Below are 6,372 nucleotides of genomic sequence, written 5' to 3'. Positions count from 1 at the left end.
CAGGAATAACAGCAAATTTTCAAATTATAATAATATTTTTCAGCAGTGTGCATCACTTATTATCTTTTATTTTATTTCCTTCTGCCACCTATGGCTCCAACAAATGTTATCTTCTTGTTCAGTTTTGTCAAGATCACAACCCTGGAAATAAACATTGTAGCTGACATTGTCACCAAATAAACAAAGTCTTGAAGTCTTGAACTGTGCTGTATCTGCTCAGGTGCAATGAGTGTCCCGTCCTGTGTTAGAACACCAAGTGTGAAAAAATGGAAAGGCTGAGAAAAACTGTCCTGTTGATTCTGAGTCACTCAAAGGGGAAAAAGAAAATCCTAATTGTGAAGTGTAACAAAACTTGCATTTCACATCTTTTGCTGTACATTGAAAAAGTAAACACTTTCCTTCTTCCTAGGATGGGAAGGGGCTTTGCTTGATGCCTTCTAGTTGAGGGTGGGAGTTTGCCCATTGCATTTTATTTTGAAGAAGAAACATGAGCATACACTAACACAGTTATATTTGGGCTTGGAAATAATTAATTTCTTCTTAGATAATATACAAAATCTATTATTACCTGCATTTATTTTTCTCATTGTTGTACAGGAATGAAAGATAGATTGATAATCTAGGTACGTAACACTTGCAAATGCAACTAATTTGCCATTAACTAAGTTCCTGGACAGATGATATAAAACTAAACTGAAAATTACTTCAGAAGGGTGAAAATTTCTCAGAATGAATCATCTAAAATGCAAGCAATTTTTAAAAATGTTGGCCTTTCAGGTGAATTGAATACATTGAGAAATGTCTTATTAAGTTATTTAGTCATGTTTACATTCTCAGAGAATGCCTCAGAAAAAGTATATCTTTCATTGAAATATCTTTATTAGTTAAATTTGTTACAGGTGTTATGCTAGGTTTTTTGAGCCCATGATCTACTTAGGAACAGTTCAATATTAATATTAATTAGACAATACATTTTAATTAAATTGTTTTATAATTAGGTATGCATTATTTGAAGAGCATGGAATACTTTATCTTCACTGACAAGATGGGTCCTCTATCCAGGTACTGGACCATAAAAAGGTTTTGAATTTAAAATTAACCAAGGAAAAGGACTAGAGAAGTACCAAGACTGCCACATCCTTTTTGCTCTAAGCTGTACAGGAACTAGCTGGTGCCTAATTTATAGGAAAAAAATTAACACTGCGCATTTGAGAATATTTAGTTTAAAACACATGTAAAAATAATATTTGGAATAATGGAAACCCTTCTTAGAGGTGTTCCTAAAGGATTCATGTGATTTATTTTTTTTATAAAGTGATTCTATAGGTAGTTTCAAGACTTTGCATTCTCATATATTTTTCCATAAATAAAGTTTGGAGGAAACTTTTGGGTTTTTTCCCACATAAATTATAGACTTCTTGAGCTCATATATAAATTATTCCCTCCCTCTCCACTCTCCTTCTACATCCTCAACACTCCCACCTCAAAAAAAAATAAATTGGCAAAGAGTTATCTTTACAGCTGCACAAAACTTCCAAAACAGATTAAAAACAACCACATATAGAGGAGGCTTTGTCAAAGTCTCTAATTGTAAAATAGATCTGAGGTACTGTGGTTTCCATGCCGCACTTTGAGATTGAAGAAAGAAAATTGTAAGAACAAGGAAAGCATTCTTAAACACCTTTCAAAAAAATGTGTGCTTTAAAACCTGGTGACTAATGCATAAGTTGTACCTGCAGTTCTCAGAGACACTAGTTTTTTGTAATATTTTTTTTAATCCCTTTTATTTAGATGAGACAGAAACTGTTTATAAACCTACAAGTTTAAAAACTACAATTTTTAAACTACGTATAAGTCTACTGCCTTTTAAAATTAGATAAAGAGTTTGCTGCATATCCAGTAAAGTTCTAAAAATCAGCTGATTGTACATGCTCTTCCACAGCTCCAAAACAGAACACACCTCTGCACCCATAACATAGTAATTCAGAGTCTTACTACAGAAAGGAAAGGACCTTCTCTTAACTGGGGTGTGCTGATTTCAATAGAGAGAGCAATTGTGTCTGATAGCCATAACCCATTCAAGAGATTTAGAGGACTCTGTTGTCTAAAAGACATCAAGATCACTCTATCTTTGGCAACAAGTAATACCTTTCATGGTAAGGAAAAAAGCAAAGCCAGGAAAGAAGTAAAAAATTTCCTTATTCTGTTTCTCACACACAAAAAAATTTGACAACTGCTTCTCTTGATGAACCAGAGATAGCAATAAAAGAATACATTAAAGTTCAACACCTGCTATCTCTCTGATGGCATTTCCTAAATCTTTTCCTGAGGTAAGGTAACTTATTCTGCTTATGGTACTGTTCTACATATATCTTAATTAAAATGCACCTTGAATAGAGAAAACTCTACTTCATGTGAAAAATTAATCTAGTTCAAAGGAGTATATAAATGACATGTCCAGTGTTAAAGTGGTGGCTCAGGCTTTAACCTAAATTCCAGCTCTTCAGTGCTCAGTACTGTGAGCTCATGTGAGTGTGTTAAACTCATAACACCTACCCATTTAGAGTTGGCCAACTCAGAAGAAAACTCATAGTCCAGTTGTGGCAGAGAGGGGAGAGTGATTTGCTTGAGCGTGTATGGATTCTGGAAGTACCTAATAAGAGGGATAGAGTGCCTCTTGCTCATAAGGCAGTGGTCTTGACCTCATTACTTCAATCCCAAGGCAGATTTTGCAGCCATTCTGGGTGAAGTATTAAATTCGCAAGTTGGAAATAGTTGAAACTGTGTGTAATAGTGGGGACAAGGAGTCAGCAGGGCATGCTGCTCAGGTGAAGCATGGATACAATTAAAGCAAATAAGTGAGCTAGAGCAGACACTTTCATTGTGTATACAACTGCTTCAGGCCCACACTGAGTTACAAGTGGCAAAGATGACATATCTGTACTCCCTAAGCTGCAGAGCTTAGAACAGTAGCCAGTAAAATATATCTCTATGACTGACTGAGTGACTGACTGGCCTGGAATTGCTTAGGCTATTTTTCACACGCAGAAAATAGAATAGCAATCTACTTCTTTGATTTAAACTTCCTTGCAGAAGAGGGACCCTCTCCTCTTTTCTGCTAGAGCAGAAAGTAAATATCTACAAGAAAAGTCTTTGTTTGATATTTTTTTATTTCAGCTGAAAATACATGTTTCCTTAGCATCTGGAGATGAGACTTCCCTTTATAATTTGTTACTCTGCATTTTGGGGAATCATTGTGTGTGAACACTGTATTTCATTTTTCCCAGACAAATACTATTCTGCCAGAACTTTCTCATTTATTTTTTTTACTGCTACTACTTTGTGCTTTAATGCTAAAAACTATAGTTTCTTTCTTTCTTTGAGTTGAATAATTTTTATAGCAGCACGTTTCCTAGATTCAGGCATCTGAGCAGAAGCAACTGATTCTATGTAAACCTTGCCTATTCGTATATTACTTTTTAAAAGTTTCCTTCTCCTTTTCACTTGCAGTAATATATTCTGAGCAGCACAGCCACATTTTGTGCATCTATAAAGCTCCCTGTGTATTGATACACACAGTGTTTGTGGCAAAGACAGTGAGCGAGGTATCTCAAAAGGGTTTCTTTCGCAGGTGTCGAAGAAAGAATAGCAAAACTTACTGTCCAGTTTAAAAAAAAAAAAAAAAAAAGAGCCAACAGATTTCATCTTGAAACCTAGACTGGTTCTTTTTTCAGTTTATATGGAATATACATCCATTTGTCTATTGGCTTTACAAAAGTTAGATCACTTTGGGCTGCTGTTAGGCAAAATGACACTGAATCACGACGTGACAATCTGAAATGACATCCAATATTTTCCTGTGATATCAGTAGGCTGGCAGCCTGATTGGTTCTTTGGAGCTTCAGCATCCAGTCAGACAGTCCTGGCAGACCTCCTTTTATTTACTTGAGCAATTAATGAAAGTCCCCAGTCCAGGTTCTGAGAACTGTCATTTTTCTTGAAGTATCTTCCACTTTGATTTTTCACAAGGAGAGAAATCTTGACATAACATTTGATTAGTCAGCCATGCACTACAGGTCCTTGTAGGAAGCTATTCCTCATAAACTTATCTTCTCTATTTAGCACTTCCAGTCACTCAGTTTATTAATAGAAGTCTTTGCTCACTATCCTCAAAGAGAATGGCTGCTTTAGTCTGGTACAGTTTTATGGTTCCACACAGGAAGGTAAATGATACCTTCTTTTCCAAAGGTATTAAAGGTTTTATAAACCATAGCTTAAGCATTACAAGGAAGTTTAACTAAGTAAAATATACTTCATATCTGTGTTTTAGGTAGAATGGATATGTTTTATTTGTAATTCTTAAAAAAAGAATTTATCAAATTTTTACAGCTTTAGCCTTAACAAGGAAAAACAGTAAAAAATTTTCTGCTTCTTCAAGACCTATTTGCATATTTTAAAACAATCTTCATATGAAACATTCCCTAGACAAAACACACAATAGTCTGTTGGACATGTACCAGAACCTATGGTGACTCTTCCTCCTGTGATTGCCCTAAATAACATTTGAAAGAGTTATCTTCTGCCTGTGAATCCCAGTGAATTCAGATGTATGTGAAATGCTAGGCATTTTCTACCATGTAAAACAGTGTCAGTAACAGAAACTGAGTGTACCTACAGCTGTCTAGCCTTTACTTCAGTGACTATGGAGTTATCCCCAGAGTCAAAGAGGATTTACTGAGATTTATCATGGAGATAGAGTGTGTTATTGAGTAAGATAGGACTCTGTTGTGTTTTACAATAAATCACGATTCCTCTGTAGGTTTTCAGAAAAATTCTCAGGTTTCTGAGCTTTGAAGGGTTCAGACCTCTTGTAGACTCTCAAAATGAATAACCGTCTAAAAACAGCCTCCCTGACAAACTGGACGTTGTGCTTGGGTGTGGTCCTCATTTGATAAGCCACCTGGACACTGTTCTTAAAAGGAGTGTCCCTCATTCGGTAACCACCTTGATAAACCAGACACTGTCCTTTTTTGATAAGAAACACTGGCCAGCAAGAGAAGCCCTGTGGAGGCACAGTGCCATCTTGTCAAAGATAATTTTCCTGTTTAAGGACAGAGCACATCTTTGAAAATAAAGGTAACTGCTCAGTCAATCTGGATGGGGGTGGTAGAGAGGCAAGTGATCACCTGGGCCCCTGTGCTCCACTGGCTCATTTCCATTTCTTTTCAGTAGGTTGAATATTACCAGGGGAGGCAGGGCCAGGTGCCATAAAGAAGACAGACTCAAAATGCTCTACAAGTGCCTGCCATCCAAGGACCACAACGTCACGCTATAAACCAGGGGGTTGGAAAGCATTCTAGTCTCATCACGTTTCTGTGATGGCAACTACATTATAATGTCTTTACTATGTCTCCTGAATTTCTAAGATTTATTTACTTTGGGTCACATGTACACTTGGACCTGAATTTCTGTAAGTAATACCAAACCATGACATTCTCCAGGACAATGTGAGCTCCTAGGTGACTCTGATGACCCACAGTTGTGGGACATCCTGCTGTTCTGTCACTTCACTTCTTGCAGCAGCTACAAAGCAGTACGATCTGCAGCCAAAAGGTAGCTGTGTGGACCTAGGTGTTTCAGTCATGTAACTCCAGGGTAATCAAAGGAAGAATTGTGTTTGGTAATATTGCTATGGAGCCAGAGACACTTGTCTAAGCTGTATTAGTTACTCACAATGGTGCAGAAACATGCTAATTTTCCAATATTAATCAAGTTCCGCTCTTACAGGTTCATTTGGTACAGCATCCAATAGCCAGAGATTTTAGAAGAGCCTAACTAGGTACCAAAATGCCTTTGAATGATAAAGTTAGTTTTATGATAACAAACTTTGAACGAAACATCTGATTTTTTTCTTTTTTTTTTTAATTTTATTTTTTTTTATAAGACAAGGGATTGTGTAAGGAAGGCCAAAGGACAGATAGAAATGGAGGACCTGGCCAGGGATGTTAAGAATAACAAGAGAAAGGTTTCTACAAGTGTGTAGCCATAAGAGGAAGAAAAGGGAAAATACAGGGCCACTTCAGAAAGAAACAGGAAACACTGGAAACACGGCCATGCAATACATAGGAAAGGCTGCGGTACTCACGACTACTTTGCCTCAGTCTTCACTGGCAAAGGCTCTGGTCACACTATCCAACTTAGAGAAGGCAAAGTCATGGACTGTGAAAAGGAGGATCTCACCACTGTAGGAGAAGAGCTCTGTATTTCCTGTAAGAAATTTTCTGGATAAAGGTTTACAAGATAAAGTCAGCAGCAATTAGCTTCCAAAACATTCCCTCTTCCAAGTGGTCCATCTCTTGCTTATCCTGCTGA

This window comes from Chaetura pelagica, unplaced genomic scaffold (assembly GCF_000747805.2).
Source record: "Chaetura pelagica isolate M959 unplaced genomic scaffold, ChaPel_1.0 scaffold23, whole genome shotgun sequence".
In the NCBI taxonomy this organism is placed as follows: domain Eukaryota; kingdom Metazoa; phylum Chordata; class Aves; order Apodiformes; family Apodidae; genus Chaetura; species Chaetura pelagica.
This window is presented reverse-complemented; position numbering follows the sequence as displayed.